Here is a 17,976-nt window from a genome sequence, read left to right as displayed (position 1 = left end):
GAAATAGACTTTTTCAAAGTCTTTTTCTCTGAGGATTTTCTTAACCTCGTGGTGGAGCAAAGTAATTTGTACACTTGTCAATTTTTGGAACAAAACCCCAAATCATCATTTTCTAACTGGTCTCCTGTAGATGCAGTTGAAATGATGCAGTTTTGGGACCTGGTCCTTCACATGGGGATCTGTTATGATTGAGTCACCGTAGGAGGCAAAAACAGAAATGCTAGCTAAGTCCTGAAAACCAGAGAAGTTGGCAACTATCAGATTGCAGACCCCTGAACCTATCAACACAACTAGCAGTAGCCGTGGGGGGTTCCTACGATGACCTAGACCCCTCGATCACACCCGGAGAGATACACAGGCCTAAAGAAGGAAAGGGGAAATCTAACTGCCCCAGAGCAGACCCCAAAGCAATAGGCAGCCCCCCACATATAATGACGGTGAAGCAAGTTGAAAACACTTACACAGACAGAAAGACAGGCTGAGCAAAGACAGGGCCCAAAAACTACCTAGATAGGAAGGCTGCTGTCTGCAATCTGCCAAAACCCTATCAGAGAAAAAGCCAACAAGCTGATATAAAATGGCCCTGAAGCAACTAAGCTTCAAAAACTAAATCAGCACTCAGGTACTTTCAGAAGACAGAGCTCACGGAACACTGCACACTCCAGCAGGGAGTGGCAGAATCCAAAAAGCAAGAAAAACAAAAACAAATCTTAGATGCAAAAGGCAAACAGAAAACTTAGCTTTAGGAGAGCAGGAATCAGACTGGTGTCCAAGAGTCCACAGAGAAATCACCCGCAGGGCAGAAAGGGCGTAGGCTGCCTTAAATCCAGTCAGTGACTCCACTCAGCCAATCGTCTTCATTAGTCCCAGGTGCCTGATAATCAGGCTCACTACCTTCCTTCACTAGAATAGGGAGTTCACCAGGCCTCAGTGACGGAGGGGAAAATGAACTCACAACAGTACCCCCCCTTGAGGAGGGGTCACCGAACCCTCAACAACGCTACCAGGGCGATCAGGGTGAGCCCGATGAAAGGCACGCACCAATCTTTTGGCATGAATATCAGAGGCAGAGATCCAGGAATTATCCTCCTGACCATAACCCTTCCACTTAACCAAATACTGGAGTCTCCGTCTAGCCAGACGGGAATCCAGAATTTTCTCTACCTCATATTCCAAGTTACCTTCAACCAATACAAGGTGACATCAAAGTGGCAGAACTAGCTCTATTATTTAAAGCAAATTCGGCCAAGGGCAAAAATGAAACCCAATCATCCTGATCAGCGGAAATAAAACATCTCAAATACGACTCCAAGGTCTGGTTTGTTCTCTCTGTCTGCCCATTGGTCTGAGGGTGAAAAGCAGAGGAGAAGGACAGCTGAATTCCCAACTTGGAACAGAACGTCCTCCAAAATTTAGACACAAATTGAACTCCTCTGTCAGATACAATGTTCTCAGGAATCCCGTGCAAGCGAACCACCTGTTGCAAAAACAGAGGCACCAACTCAGAGGAAGATGGCAACTTAGGGAGTGGTACAAGATGAACCATCTTAGAGAACCTATCACAAATCACCCAAATAACAGTCATTCTTTGAGAGACCAGCATATCAGAGATGAAATCCATTGAAATATGGGTCCATGGCCTCCTGGGGACCGGCAAAGGCATCAACAACCCACTAGAGCGAGAACAAGATTTAGACCGGGAGCAAGTCCCACAGGACTGCACAAAATTCCTGACATCATGAGACAAGGTGGGCCACCAAAAAGAGCGACTCACCAGATCTCTAGTACCAAAAATACCTGGATGACCAGCCAATGCAGAGCAATGAACTTCAAACATCACTCTCTTCTTCCACTGGTCAGGAACATACAACTTTCCACTGGGGCAACGCTCAGGTTTGTCCTCCTGGAACTCTTGCAGAGCAAGTCTCAAATCGGGCGAGATGGCAGAAAGAACTACCTCTTCGCCTAAGATGGTGGCAGGCTTGGTCACCACAGGAGAATCAGCAAAGAAACTCCTAGAGAGGGCGTCTGCCTTGACATTCTTAGTTCCAGGAAGGAAAGAGACCACAAAATCAAAACGTGTAAAAAACAAGGCCCACCTAGCCTGTCTAGGGTTCAAGCGTTTAGCCGACTCTAGGTAAATCAAATTTTTGTGGTCAGTGAGGACCACAACTTGATGTTTGGCTCCCTCCAACCAATGTCTCCACTCCTCAAATGCCCATTTCATGGCCAACAGTTCCCGATTCCCCACATCATAGTTACGTTCAGATGAAGAGAACTTACGGGAAAAGAAAGCACAGGGATTCATTTTAGATGTTACCGGATCCTTTTGGGACAACACCGCTCCTGCACCAATCTCAGAAGCATTCACCTCTACCTGGAACGGGAGTGAGACATCAGGTTGCCGCAGAACCGGGGCGGAGGTAAATCTACGCTTCAGCTCCTGAAAGGAAGCAACCGCCTCCGGAGACCAATTCAACACATCCGCACCCTTCCTGGTCAGGTCAGTCAATGGTTTGGCAATACTAGAAAATTTTGCTATAAATTTCCGATAAAAATTAGCAAAACCCAAAAACTTCTGGAGGGCCTTCAAAGAAGTGGGCTGAACCCAATCATAAATGGCCTGTACCTTGGCCGGGTCCATTTCAATAGTTGACGGAGACAAAATAAATCCCAAAAAAGAAATTCTCTGTACTCCAAAAAGGCATTTTGATCCTTTGACATACAGAGAATTCTCTCTCAAGATCCGGAACACAGTCCGAATATGTTCCACATGAGAATCCCAATCCTTGGAGAAGATCAAAATATCATCCAGATAGATAATCAAAAATTTATCGACAAAGTCTCGGAAAATATCGTTCATGAAGCACTGGAAGACAGAAGGGGCATTAGTGACCCCAAAAGGCATCACCAGGTACTCAAAATGTCCCTCCGGAGTATTAAACGCCGTCTTCCATTCATCCCCCTGCTTAATGCGGATAAGATTATACGCCCCCTTGAGGTCAAGCTTGGTAAACCAGCAAGCACCTCTGACTCTAGAGAATAGATCCGAAATCAGGGGTAACGGATACTGATATTTAATAGTAATTTTATTGAGGGCACGATAATCAATACAAGGCCTTAAAGAACCATCCTTCTTGGCCACAAAAAAAAAACCGGCACCTAAGGGTGAAGAGGATGGTCTAATATGACCCTTCTCCAACGCCTCCTTAATATAGGACCGCATAGCCTCGTGCTCGAGTACAGATAAATTGAAGAGCCGACGCTTAGGAAATTTACACCCCGGGTTTAGTTCAATTGCACAGTCATAACTCCTATGAGGAGGCAAGGACGCAGACTCATTCTCACTAAATACATCATAGTAGTCCGCCAAATAGTCAGGAACCTCATGCGACTGAGGAGAGGTGGAAAAAAACGGAGCCTCACTAAAGGTACACCGGCAACCCCAACTCACCACAGACACAGACTTCCAATCCAAAACTGGATTATGAATCTGCAACCAGGGAAACCCCAGAACAACGGCATCATGCAGACCATGCAACACCAAAAATCTGCAATTTTCTTGGTGGTCTGGGGCGACCCGCATGACCAACTGGGTCCAAAACTGAGGTTTATTTTTAGCCAGAGGGGTAGCATCAATCCCCCTCAAAGGGATAGGCGTCTGCAGAGGTGTCAACGGAAATCCACAATATTTAGCAAAATCCAAGTCCATTAGGTTTAGCGCTGCTCCCGAATCCACAAAAGCCTTGGCGGAAAATGTGGACAGGGAACAGATCAGAGTAATCAGAGTAATCGCCAAAAGAAACTTAGGCTGAACCCCACCAACAGAAAACGTGTGTGCAAAGCGTTTCTCACGTTTAGGACAAACAGAAATAACATGTGAGGCATCTCCACAGAAAAAACACAGCTTATTACGCCTTCTGAATTCCTGACGTTGCGCCTTAGACAAAACTCTATCACATTGCATAGGTTCAGACGTCTGTTCAACCGGTGGCAACACCTCTCGTGTAATCCTGCGTTCACGTAAACGCCGATCAACCTGAATGGCTAAAGACATAGAATCGTCCTGACCAGAGGGGACAGGAAATCCCACCATAGTATCTTTTACGGCTTCTGACAAACCCTTCCGAAAGAGAGCAGCCAAGGCACTATCATTCCAGGTAGTAAGGACCGCCCACTTTCGGAACTTTTGACAGTACAACTCTGCAGATTCTTGACCCTGGTTCAATGCTAACAGGGTCTTTTCAGCCTGATCAATAGCATTAGGTTCGTCGTTCAGCAACCCCAAGGCTTGAAAAAATGCGTTCACATTAGTCAGAATAGGGTCATCTGGTTTCAAAGAAAACGCCCAATCCTGGGGATCGCCGCGCAGCAAAGAGATGACAATTTTAACCTGCTGCGCGGGGCTCCCTGACGAGTTAGGCTTCAAAGCAAAAAATAATTTACAATTATTTTTGAAACTCAAAAATTTAGATCGATCCCCAAAAAATACATCAGGTGTGGGGATCTTTGGTTCAACAGCATGTGAACGAGCAAGATAGGCGGAAATTCCTCGCACCTCAGCAGCGAGCTGCTCCACACGATCAGACACTTGCTTTATCTCCATTGAGAGAAAAAAAAAATTCCCCCTACGGCCTCAGAGATATAGAGGAAAGAATATACACACACTTTTTTTTTTTCTTTTTTTCTTTTTTTTTTAAACACAATTCTTTCCTGCTATTGAGTACCCCAGGATCTGCGGTTCGGCGGGTGATTCTGTTATGATTGAGTCACCGTAGGAGGCAAAAACAGAAATGCTAGCTAAGTCCTGAAAACCAGAGAAGTTGGCAACTATCAGATTGCAGACCCCTGAACCTATCAACACAACTAGCAGTAGCCGTGGGGGGTTCCTACGATGACCTAGACCCCTCGATCACACCCGGAGAGATACACAGGCCTAAAGAAGGAAAGGGGAAATCTAACTGCCCCAGAGCAGACCCCAAAGCAATAGGCAGCCCCCCACATATAATGACGGTGAAGCAAGATGAAAACACTTTCACAGACAGAAAGACAGGTTGAGCAAAGACGGGGCCCAAAAACTACCTAGATAGGAACGGATAGGAAGGCTGCTGTCTGCAATCTGCCAAAACCCTATCAGAGAAAAAGCCAACAAGCTGATATAAAATGGCCCTGAAGCAACTAAGCTTCAAAAACTAAATCAGCACTCAGGTACTTTCAGAAGACAGAGCTCACGGAACACTGCACACTCCAGCAGGGAGTGGCAGAATCCAAAAAGCAAGAAAAACAAAAACAAATCTTAGATGCAAAAGGCAAACAGAAAACTTAGCTTTAGGAGAGCAGGAATCAGACTGGTGTCCAAGAGTCCACAGAGAAATCACCCGCAGGGCAGAAAGGGCATAGGCTGCCTTAAATCCAGTCAGTGACTCCACTCAGCCAATCGTCTTCATTAGTCCCAGGTGCCTGATAATCAGGCTCATTACCTTCCTTCACTAGAATAGGGAGTTCACCAGGCCTCAGTGACGGAGGGGAAAATGAACTCACAACAGGGATCCTGAACAAGCCAGAACTTTGGCAATATTGGAGTGTTGATATTTTATAAAACACTCCAGTGTTCCGAATGGTCATGGCCCAGAAGCGTTTTGAGGCCATCCACAAATTCCTGCATTATACTGATAATGTACAGTGTCCCCCACGAGATGACCCCAGCTATGACCGTCTGTTAAAAGTTTGGCTGGTCATCGAACACTTCAACAAAAAGTTTGCTGAAGTGTATGTGCCCCAAAGGGACATCTGCGTGGCTGAGTCCTTAATTCATTTTAAGGGAAGGCTTGGATTCCATCAGTACCTGCCCAGCAAGAGGGCCAGGTATGGAATCAAACTCTACAAACTGTGTGAGAGTACCTCAGGGTACATCCACAGGTTTAGAGTTTACGAAGGGAAGGACAACAGGATTGAACCCCTTGAGTGTCCTCCTGTCCTGGGAGTTGGAAAATTGTGTGAAATTTGGTGCACCCACTGCTGGATAAAGGTTATCACCTCTACACTGATAACTTTTATTACCAGCATCCCACTCTACAAATCCCTCTCTGCGTGAGGTACCGCAGCCAAAACGCTACTTGGGCAGATGCTCAGAAGGGGTGACAGCGGAGCCCAATGTAGCAACCACCTGCTGGTGGTCAAGTACAAGGACAAGAGGGATGTCCTTCTCTTGACCACCATACACGGTGATTGCAGAGCCCTCAGCACTGTACGGGGTACCTCTACTCAGGTCTGCAAACCAGACTGTGTAGTGGGGTACAACAAAAACATAGGGAGCGTTGATCTCTCCAATCAACTCTTCCAACCATACAGTGCTTTGAGAAAAGCCAGGGTGTGATACAAAAAACTGGCTGTGCACATCGTACAAATGGCAATTCAATTCAAAGAAAGCCCAGATGAACAGCACGAAGGCTCTAATCCACCAGGAACAAGTCGAGGATCAATCACAGGCACACAGTGTATAAAACACTGCTGGGAATAGCGGTGCTCAGCACCAGAAAAAACATGCTAAATTTGTAAAAGAAGGAAAAAGATGCGGCACTCACCCAGTTTTGCAGTGCAGTGTTTCTTTATTCAACCATTAAAGGTCACACAATAAAGGACGGGCAGATAACATGGACCTGTTGAAGCGTCTGTGTACGCGAAACGGCTGTTGTCCGTCTTTTTTCCCCGCATGCCTCATGTTATCTGCCCGTCCGTTATTGTGTGACCTTTAATGGTTGAATAAAGAAACACTGCACTGCAAATCTGGGTGAGTGCTGCATCTTTTTCCTTCTTGTACAAATGGCAATGCTCGATGCTTTCCTGCTGTCACGATGTGCACGCCACACCGGTACTTCATACCTTCAGTTCCAGGAGGTAGTGGTTAAGGCCCTGATATTTGGCCCTCCGGAAGGAGCGGGCCCCAGTACTTCCGGAACTGAAGGTGCTCGTATCGTACATGTCAGCATTTCCCGGGGGGGTCCCACAAACTGGAAAAAGAGGTAAGTCGCAAAAAAGGTGCCAAGTGTGTTACAAAGGGGAATATGCAAGGACACCATTTATCAATGCGACACCTGCCCCGAAAAACCTGGCCTGTGTATGAAGGATTGTATCTAATATATAAAGCTCAATGTGGGTGTGTGTGTATGTATGTATGTATGTCTGGGATTGGCATCCACACTGTCGCAGCTGCAGCCAAAAAATTTGGCACAGTCACACGTCTGGACACCGAGAGCATCATAGGCTATGTTGTGAGGTCAAATTTTAACCACGCGCATTCCAATTCACCAAACAATTTTGCCCCTATCTACATAATGGGGAAAAAGTGTATGTATGTATTGGCATCTGCACCGCTGTAGCTACAGCCCCAAAATTTTGCACAGTCACACGTCTGGACCACGAGAGTGTCATAGGCTATGTTGTGAGGCGAAATTTTAACCCCGCGCGTTCCAATTCGCCAAACAATTTTGCCCCTATCTACATAATGGGGAAAAAGTGAAAGGAAAAGTGTTGGAGGCAAATTGACAGCTGCCAGATGTGAACATGGGGGACTTAAAGAATGAGAGCGATGGCGCCAAAGAGTATATACCGTACAATTGCTAAGGTGGGGCTCTGACATGGGATACTCACCACACATTGGGATATGAACACACACACAAAATGCGCCACACACTACCACGTCCTTCAACACATATACCACCCTCAGCACACATTTCACCACACATACACCAACCTCGCCACATAAAAGTCAAAACACAAAAGTCGCCACTCAAAACTCACCACACTGTCCCAGATCTGTTTAAAAGATGAGAAATGAGCTGCGATTGGTTGCTATCAGCAACAGTTTTCTTTGTAGACAGTTGTGGTAACTAAGTCCTATTATTCTTATCATTTCTATGGTGTTATCGTCCTTCTGTAAAGCTGGAAATAAGGATAGGAATAGATACACAGCTCAGCAGTCAGTATCACACAGGATAGGATTAGATGCATGGCTCAGCAGTCAGTATCACACAGGATAGGATTAGATACACGGCTCAGCAGTCAGTATCACACAGGATAGGATTAGATATGCAGCTCAGCACACAGTATCACACAGAATAGTACTAGATACACGGCTCAGCAGTCAGCATGACACAGGATAGGATTAGATGCACGTTTTTTAATGCAATATAATCATATAATCATTAGAATTTGTTATAACTAACCACAGTTGGTTACTATGCCCAGGCAACGCCAGGCTCTTCAGCTAGTATATATATATATATATATATATATATATATATATATATATTGCTCAAAAAAATAAAGGGAACACTAAACAATACAATGTATTGTTTAGTGTTCCCTTTATTTTTTTGAGCAGTATATACTGTATATGTGTCACTTTGCTCCAAGTTGTCATTGAAAGGATAATAGTCAGTTTTTCTTACAGTCAATCAATGCCAGTGTTATACCATTTTTAAGTTTTCTTCAGGCGTTCTCATTTTATGAGCAGGAGTAATATGCGAACTGTATTTTATTTACACATATTCGAAATTGATGCTTGCAGAGAATTTCCATTTGCTGAATACACCTCTTTCATACACGAATGCAAAAAAAAATAATCTTTTTTTTCACATTTATTCCTTGTTAACGTCCTCTCAAAGGTCTCTGCATGATCCATTTTGGCACTCCTATGCATTGTACTTCTATAGCATTCAAAAGAAAACCTTGACAGATTTCACTTTTTATCTTTTGTTCTGACTGAGCATTGTTATATAAAAAAAAGCTTTTTTTTATACTTCTGTCAAGGTCGGTAAGACTACTGAAACATTTTTTTTTCAAACTAACGTGAGTGTGTAACATAGGCCATGCTGATGTAAATTACCAAGCATTGAACATGAAGGAAATGATCTGCGAAGTATCCGAACACATAGGGAACAGATAGCAAGATGCTAAGTAAATGTAAGCCATGTGACAACTAGAAAAAAAGCAGAATTCAAGTGGCACCACCCAACTGCCAATATCACCTGTGCCCATCATTCTAAAATGTATTTTATTTGCGTATAATGGCAGCATCTGACTCACCTTAACATTGATTGAGTTAAAGGTATACTACGCCCAATTGAATTTATCTCTAGAGATGAGTTGCTTGATGCTTTTGGCAGGAGTATTACACTGCAGCTTAAAGATTTATCCATGCCCTTCAGCAAAAAAAAAAGCTGATCATGTTTCCTTTCTGAAGACAGCAAAGTGCATATGGCACACTGCAGGAGCCATAAAGCGATAACTTTTTCAAAGATGTTCACGCAAAATTCAGAAATAAAAAGATGTATATTTCCATGAGTCAAAGAACACAGATACAAACATATAGCACAAGATTGCCTTTGCTGAAGCTACAGCTTTGTCTTTGAGAAATGTGTAATTTGCTTGAAAATTAATTATCTAGCATAGTGTTAGGGCACACTGACACAGAATGGAAAAATCCTCCGCTATTAAGCCAGTGTATTCCGTAAAGAAATCAGAAGCAACTCCACAATAAATGTCTAAAATGCAGATTTCCCACAATGATCTAATATTTGGAGTCTTTCTTAAAGGTAAGCTATCGTCAGAAGCTGACCTACTGTTTTATCAGGTTTTTGTGTTAAATGTATTTTTAAAAAATGGTAATTTTTTTATCTTTACCAAAAAGAAAATGAGTAATCTTGCAATTTTCACAATGGCCACTGGGGCTTTTTTTAGACTAATACTCACTGATAGAGATGAGCGAATTTGATTGAGTTTTGGCCCTGAATCTGATTTTGACATATTTGTGCCATATTCGAACACTATTCGGGCCAAATACATGTCTTATGATCGGTTTTGGAAATAGAACTTGGCACTCAACTTGGATAATCCGAACAAAACTTTAATGCAGTCCAATATAACAGACGTTTCGGTCATGTATCTTCATCAATGTGCCGACTGCTTTTTTTCAATGAAAATGCAAGGATCTCACTGTGTGGGGGCATACCTGTATTAACAAATAGTCAGATAGGAGGGTTCAAAGAAAGAACCTACGTCCAGTTTATGGAATTATTAGGTGACCCTAAATTTCTAGTAGTGAGCAGAGATATAGAATGGAGCAGTTCCGGAGTCTATATTTCCGGTAATAAATGATAAAGTAGTATGGAATAGTTCCAGTATCCACCGGTAACCAAATGTGCAAGTGGCAGGTGTTGTTCTTGGGAGCAGCATGCTGCTCATGGCTTCTCCCAAGAACAACACCAGTCACCTGCACATTTAGTTACCAGTTCTACTCCCATTGACTCTAATAATGTTCGGCTGTGTTCTACGAATATTGCAAAAACAATATTCGATTCCGAACGTATTCGGAACCGAATCCGAACAAATTCACTCATGTCTACTTATAAACAGAGACAGTCTTACAATGACAGGTGTGTAGGCAATGTCACAGCTTCCCTGCTCCCCATTTCTTCACTATGACCTTTGCACATGCCATCAATTCAAAAGGTCAGAGTGTGTTCATTGTGACTAATTTACATAGGATTTCCTGAAACAAAAATAAGAATATAAAAGAGCCCCATTGGCCAGTGTCAAAATTTTGAAATTACAGATTTTTACTTTTAATACAAAATTGTGATATGGAAAAAAAATCTGCCAAAAATACGAAAAAAAAAATACATTTAACCCAACACTTTATTTAAACAATAAGTCATTTTCTGATCACAGGCAGTCCCTGAATTACAAATATCCAACTCAGATATTCACTTAAAAGAAAATATTATACTCATTACTGACTTCCCTGGCTGCTGTCCGATCCTCTTCTTTCAGCCATTACATAGCACATCTCTGGCCTCTCCATCATAGACAAGAACTTCCAGCCAAATCCAGGCCAGAGCTCATTGGACATCATAAGGTCAGTTGTCACCGCAACCTTATGATGCCCAGTAAGCTCTCACATGGATGCAACCAGAAGTATTGCCCTATAGTGAAAGGTTTGATAGGTTGAGCGACTGACGACGGAAGGTAGAGAATTTGATGGCAAGGTGAATATTGCTTGAAAAAGAAATAATGCTAACTTCTTTGGCCGCCCCGCTATTCACCATCCTGTCTGTTTCTTTCTGTCTTTATTTGCTCCATCTCCAAATTCTCCAGAAAATCTCTTATAAATGCCTCTCCATTACTAACCCCTGAACTTGATATCAACTCACAATACAAAGCTGACATGAACCCCAACCCTATTACCCACACTTGCCACCACATCAGAGCAAGTGGGAAGAGCTATGCACCATTTCTGGAGTGGCTGAGGACTGATGTTGGTAGCCAATATCCTTGGCCCCTTCCCTGGCTATTAATATCAGCCCACATCTGTCTGTTTAGCCTTTGCTGGTTAGAATTCAAAAGGGGACCCTATGTCATTTTTTTTCTGGGGTCCCCTGGTAACTAATCAGTAAAGGCTGAGCAAACAGCTGTGAGCTGTTATTAATAACTTGGGAACATTTGGGATATTGTCCCCTTTGCCAGGTTAGTAACATCAGACCACAGCCATGGGCTTTTCCTCTACTGGTTATCAAAAGGGAACCCACGCCAATTTTTAAATTAAATTCTTAATTTTACACACAATGTGCACAGCGGGTGCTGAATACAACCCCCATCAATGATCAGAGCTGTCTTCAGCACGAACTGTACCTCTTTTTCCCAGACACCAGTACGTTTCATGCTGATGATACATGGATGTTATCAGTGTGTAATCAGTGTGCACAGACATGTGTGCGGGCACATGATCATCAAGTTCAAACGAGGGATGGAAAGTGATAAAGGGAATGGGGGATATGTACAACCATAGTGCTTGATCCTGTCCGCTCCATGAGATCTAATCTTTCCCTCCTGATCCCAGTGGTTGATACACTGAACCAAACATTCACAAAATAACTTTACACTTTCACATAACTATTTATGCTATTTTCTTCTAAAAAAGCGCCTTTTTTGTAAAGCCATCAAAGATTCCCGCTGTGACCAAATCTTGAAGTATTATACACAAATCCCATAAAAATTGTATGGAACAAAGAAGAGATCCCAGATATTATAAAAAACAATTTTATTGGAAAATTCTTAAAATAACAAAAGCATAATGCCGTATAGGGGACGCCAAGATATCACAAACAATCATAAGGAAGGATACAACGTATTAGTCCAAAAGACAAAAGCATGAATATAACAATCACATCACAAAATAGGTGTGCTGAACATATTAAACATAGATCAATACTCATGAAGCGTTATTGTATAAATGAACACATCCTAACATGTACTATCTCCAAATTCCTCATGCTATGCAAAGGACTACGCATTACCAAACATCCCTCCACCCAGATGGGTATATATGCAGAATCCAAAAAGAGCCAATGGAATATAAGCTATAAAACCGTGTGAAATAGCACGGACGCTTTGTTAATTATGCAAAAAAATGCCATGATACACCAAAATATGTGCTCAAAATAGGATTAGCAAAGGTATATATGCAGAATCCAAAAAGAGCCAATGGAATATGAGCTCTTAAAACCGTGTGAAATAGCACGGACACTTTGTTAGGTATGCAAAAAAAAAAATTGCCATGATACACCAAAATATGCGCTCAAAATAGAATTAGCAAAGGTATAATTACCTGAACGTAATGAGAGTGTGATCTGGCGTCCCCTCAAGAAGCAATCCTATAAGGTTTTATGGACTGATGAAATGAGAGAGACTCTTGATGGGCCAGATGGATGGGCCCGAGGCTGGATCAGAAAAGGGCAGAGAGCTCCACTCTGACTCAGATGCCGGCAAGGTGGAGGTGGGGTATTGATATGGGCTGGTATCATCAAAGAACTTGTGGGACCTTTTCGGGTTGAGGATGGAGTGAAGCTCAACTCCCAGACCTACTGCCAGTTTCTGGAAGACACCTTCTTTAACCAGTGGTACAGGAAGAAGTCTGTATCGTTCAAGAAAAACATGATTTTTATGCAGGACAATGCTCCATCACATGCAACCAAATACTCCACAGCGTGGCTGCCCAGTAAAGGTCTAAAAGAAGAAAAAATAATGACATGGCCCCCTTGTTCACCTGATCTGAACCCCATAGAGAACCTGGGGTTCCTCATAAAATGTGAGATCTACAGGGAATCAAAACATTACACCTCTGGGAACAGTGGCTCGGAGGCTGTGGTGGCTGCTGCATGCAATGTTGATCGTAAACAGATCAAGCAACTGACAGAATGTATGGATGGAAGGCTTTTGAGTGTCATCGTAAAGAAAGGTGACTAAGTTGGTCCCTTTTTTTGGTTTGGAATGTCAGAAATGTTTATTTCTACATTTTGTGTTGTTATATTGGTTTACCTGGTGAAAATAAACAAGTGAGATGGGTATATATTTGGCTTTTATTAAGTTGCCTAATAATTCTGCACAGTAATAGTTACCTGCACAAACAGATATTGTCATGGTTAGGACATGGTTAATGTCCTGTTCTCACAGGGTTAACTTTTGCCGGCCTCTCTTTGGATCTGGGAGGGGTATTTATACTCACTCCAGACTAGGATTCCCTGTCAGCTATACTGTTATTCTGGCTGTGTGTCTGACCCCATTGGTGTGCGTGTATACTGCATTGCTTGTTTGATTCCTGTGTATGACACGGTCTGTCCCCTAACTCTGTACTCCGTCTCTCGTTTTGGTACTATTGTCTTCTCCGGTTCTTACCTCCTGGCTTGGCTATTGTTACTCCGTTACAGTTTGTCCCTATTGTACCGTCCATTGCCCGTTCTGGTTTTCTGATCTATTGCTACGTCCTGACTATTCACTCTGTCTAACCCTTTGGTACTGTCCTGCTATCTCGTGCTTTGACCCGGCTTGATCTGGTTTACGTCCCTGTCTATGCCCCTTGGTAACTTGTCCCGTAGTTACCTTTCTAGGAGTTTCCCTGCAGCTCCTAGCTCTGTGGAGCTTAGGTCACGCCCCCAGCAGTCACGTGCTTCAGGTCCTGATAGTCTGAAGCACGCATCGTCACCAATGCTGCCCCGCTCCACAGGTATCTTTGAGCACTGTTTTTGTACTCAGGACACGCGCACTGGCTCATTGAGCAAGTGCAGTGCAGTGTTCCTGACAGATATCCTCCTAAGATAGCCAAATCTAAAAAAACCCACTCCAACTTCCAAAAATATTAAGCTTTGATATTTATAAGTCTTTTCGGTTGATTGAGAACATTGTTGTTCAATAATAAAAAGAATCCTCTCAAATACAACTTGCCTAGTAATAATTATGCAAACAAGTATCAACCTAGGCCTTGTCAGATCACTCCCGTTATGGCGACATTTAATTGGGAAAATGATGGGAGAGGGGAACGGGCACCATGGTCGTTTAACGCATTCTGGTCATCTATTATTCAAGCAGATGCTAGGATCCCTGACTTGCTAAAATAATTTTTTGCTATTAATGAGGGTACAGCCCCAAGGGAAATAATATGGGATGTGTCTAAAGCTTATCTGAGAGGACTGTTGATCTCGGAAGTGAATAGAGTTAGAACTAAGTCTAGAGAATATGAGGAACTTTTACAGAAGGAAGCTATCTCTGCAGAATTGCAATATTTGAAAACTCCGTCGGATATACATTTTAACGCATTAAAAGATGCAGAAAAACGATCAGCCCAACATAAGCTTTCAAAAGCTGCAGATAAACGATACTTCCGGCGGCAGGTCCATTTCAGGGAGGGGGAGGGAACTGGACATCTACTAGCTACTCTGATCAAGACTCAATCTGGCCCTGCAATGGTAGCAGAGATAAAAAACAAAAATGGGGAACTAGAAAGATCTTCTGGGGCAATTCTAGCAACTTTTAGGGAGTTTTTTGAGACATTCTATAATCCGCAGGGTGGGTTCTCTGACCAGTTGCTCAGTAGCTTTTTGGGGACTGCTGGTCCGCCTACTCTGTCTGGATCGGAAGCTGTTGGGCTGGAGGCACCAATTAGTCTAGAGGAATTAGAGGAGGCTCTAGATTCTATGGCAGGGAATAAGACACCGGGGTCTGATGGGCTGCCTGTGGAGGTATATAAACAGTACTCAAATATAATGCTTCCACAGCTGTTGAAGGTGTTTGAGGCGGCTAGGGAAGATGGGCACTTGCCCCGGTCCTTGAATGAAGCAGTCATAGTGGTGATTCCCAAGGCAGATAAGGATCCTTGTCTTCCAGTCATAAAGGCCTATCTCCCTTTTAAACGTTGATGTCAAGATTTTTGCAAAGATTCTGGCGATGTGGCTGTCTAGAGTAATATCTAGTATTATTCATCCAGATCAAACTGGTTTTATGCCAGAGAAATCAACTGCGAGTCCAGAGGCCAAAATTAGAATTAATGGGGAGATCTCAAATACAATTAACTTACACAGAGGGACCAGACAGGGGTGCCCCCTGTCTCCCCTACTGTTTGCTCTGGCAATTGAGCCCTTGGCAGTAGTAATTCGGGCGACACCTGAAATTAAGGGGTTTGGGTATGAGTCTTTGCAAGAAAAAATAGCGTTGTATGCTGATGACATGCTCTTGTTTTTGGGAGAGTGGCCGTCCTCTCTGAGGGTGGCAATGGAAGTCTATGGATCCTTTGCAGTGATCTCTGGTTTATGTATTAACTGGGAGAAATCTTCAATTATGCTGGTGGGAGATGCTCCCAAGAACTCCTTGGAATTGGCCGAACGATTAAATGTAGTCAAAGAGTTTAAATACTTGGGAATTCATATTGGGTATAATATACAAGATTTTGAGCGTTTAAATATTACCCCGCTACTTGCTAAATTTCATCAAAAAATAAAGGACTGGTGCAAGTTACCACAGAGTATGGTGGGAAGGGCAAACCTGGTAAAAATGGTTCTCATGCCACAAGCTTTGTATGCCCTCCACAATGCGCTCATTTAGATTCCTGGTCGAATCTTTTATCAGATAAACAGAATATTTAGAGAGCTTATCTGGAAGAGGAGTGTTCATAGAATTCGGTTGGAGGTTTTGCGTACATCTAAAGAACTGGGGGAATTAGCGGTTCCTGACCCGTTTCTGTATTATCTTGCAGCGCAGTTGCAGCATTTCAGAGGATGGGGGAGGAGGATTCCTTCATGTGAAGTTTCTCGGTATGTATGCTTACATGCGTAGTGGGAAAGGACTTACTGCTGCAGGCGCTAGACTCAGGGTGGTTCCGTCAAGGCCAAGCTATCAATAGTCTGATAATGAAGTGCAAGGATAAGGTATGGAACACGGCCAAAGAAATATTGGGTATACAGGGAGTCACGGCGCATTCCCTGATCTGGAGAAACTTAACATGTACAGAGCTAAATAAATTAGAGGATTTTGAGCTATGGGAGAGGAGAGGGCTTAAACTAGTATCACAGCTTTTTTCGGAAGGGGAGTTTCGTTCTTTTGAGGATGTCAAACAGACATTTTCCATCCCTTATAAAAGATTTTTTCAATATCTCCAGCTGAGACATGCTTGTGAAGCACAACAGCGACTCGCTCCACTAGGTAATCCAGCTAAAACTCCGCTGTTGGATAGAGTAGTGATGGGAGGAGGCTCAAGAGGTATTATATCCATGATATATGCAACCATGTTGGAAAAGAGAGTGGCAAGTTTGGAGACGCTGAAGAATAAGTGGCAAGTTGATGTAAGTGATTTAACAGATGGTGAATGGGAGGAAGCATTGCAAGAAGTCACGAAAGTCTTGGTTAGCGAAGCGCAGAGAGTGTCGCATCTTTATTTGCTTCATCGAGTTTATCGAACCCCTGTATGGCTGTTGAAAATGGGCTATGCTAGAGAGGCAGATTGTTGGAAATGTGGAACGCCCAATGCGGATCTGATACACATGACCTGGAACTGTCCTCGATTACGCAGGTTTTGGGAAGGTGTGAATGATTTACTTAATACTGTCTATCAATGTCAAATGGTACTAGACCCCAAAATGGCTTTTCTGGGGCGGGTGGAGACTTTGCTGCTTTCGGAGGAGCACCAGCTGGCAGTCTCACGAATATTATATCAAGCTCGTAAAAGGATGGTGGCTCACTGGAAGGGATCTTCTGTACCCACAATCACAGAAGTTACCGATGCAGTTAATAATAATTTAGATATGGAAAAATATGTGTATCAAAAGAGAACAACTAAGAAATGGGAAGATATGTGGGCACCTTGGTTGGACTCATCCGGGTCGGCGCCTCCTAGATTAACATGGATGAGAACGTTGAGGAGGATATAACCCAAAAATTGTAGCTGTGAGAGACCAAATGCATCGGGAGAGATGAGAGGTGTTTTTTCGGGTGAGGGTGGGGGGTGAGTTGGGAGGGATTTTTGTGGGGTTCTATTGTGTTTATGTAATACACTATTTTGGAAATATCCTGTATATGACTACCTGTTTTTTCAATTTTTGAAAATGTTTAATAAAAAATTACCTGATATAAAAAAAAATTATGCAAACAGTGTATAATGCTCCATATATAATGGGCCCCATGGATGATGCTCCAGCATATGATGGGCCCCATTTATAATGCTCCAGTGTATGATGGGCCCCATTTATAATGCTCCAGTGTATGATGGGCCCATATAATGCTCCATATATAATGGGCCCCATATGATGCTCCAGTGTTTAATGGGCCCTATCTATGATGCTCAAGTGTATGATGGGCCCCATATATAATTCTCCAGTGTATAATTCTCCCCATACATTGCTCCAAACATTAAAAAAATGAAATACCTCTCTTTGCTGGGCACTGCTCTACTCTACACTCCTCAGTGTCGCCATCTTCCAACTCTCTGCACTTGGACTGTTCAGGCAGAGGGCGTACAGACGTGATGTCATAGCGCTTTCGGATCTGAATGTCACTGTCAGGAAACGCAGAAGAGGTCACAGCGGTGGAGCAGGGAGAGGTAAGTATTGCAAGTGCTGGTGCCCTGAGAAAGCAGGGGGGGCCCACTCGTGG

The sequence above is a fragment of the Dendrobates tinctorius genome, unplaced genomic scaffold (assembly GCF_039654945.1).
Source record: "Dendrobates tinctorius isolate UK_male_01 unplaced genomic scaffold, ASM3965494v1 ptg000250l, whole genome shotgun sequence".
Lineage (NCBI taxonomy): Eukaryota > Metazoa > Chordata > Amphibia > Anura > Dendrobatidae > Dendrobates > Dendrobates tinctorius.
Note: the sequence above shows the minus strand (reverse complement) of the source record.